Raw genomic sequence first — 547 nt, forward strand, 5'->3', positions numbered from 1 at the left:
AAAATAATTCAATACCTGCTAGAGCTTTAGTTTTCATTGTTAGGGTTATTTTTCTTTTATCTAAATTCAAATAGGAATACAATAAATAAGGGGGTTTAAATTTCTACATGTTAATCAAGATGACATAAACATTTTCTGGCAATTTGTGTTGTTACACAAAAGCTGTTTTCTTTTTACAAAAGTAGTCCTTGTAGAAGAAAATCAGTATCTGTGATCCAATTTATGGGACATTTTATTACTCCTCGATAGCAAATACAGAAGTTGCAAAGTATATAAAAAATTGTAGTTGAATTATTATTATTATTATTATTTATTGTTTTTGTGGAACCAAGGATTAAACTCAGACCGCTTGCCAGGGAAGCATTTTTCTACTGAGCCATCTCCCTGGCCCCTGAATTTTCAAAACTTACACACAAAATATTTTCATTTTGAGAATTTCCAAACAGTGTAAAATTCTGCATTTTTTACAATTTATTCAATTTTAAATTCGTATAACTTACATTTCTTATGTCTTGTGATCCTTAGCATCATTTTTAGCCTGCATTAT

Source organism: Octodon degus, unplaced genomic scaffold (genome assembly GCF_000260255.1).
Source record: "Octodon degus isolate 3935 unplaced genomic scaffold, OctDeg1.0 scaffold00013, whole genome shotgun sequence".
NCBI lineage: Eukaryota > Metazoa > Chordata > Mammalia > Rodentia > Octodontidae > Octodon > Octodon degus.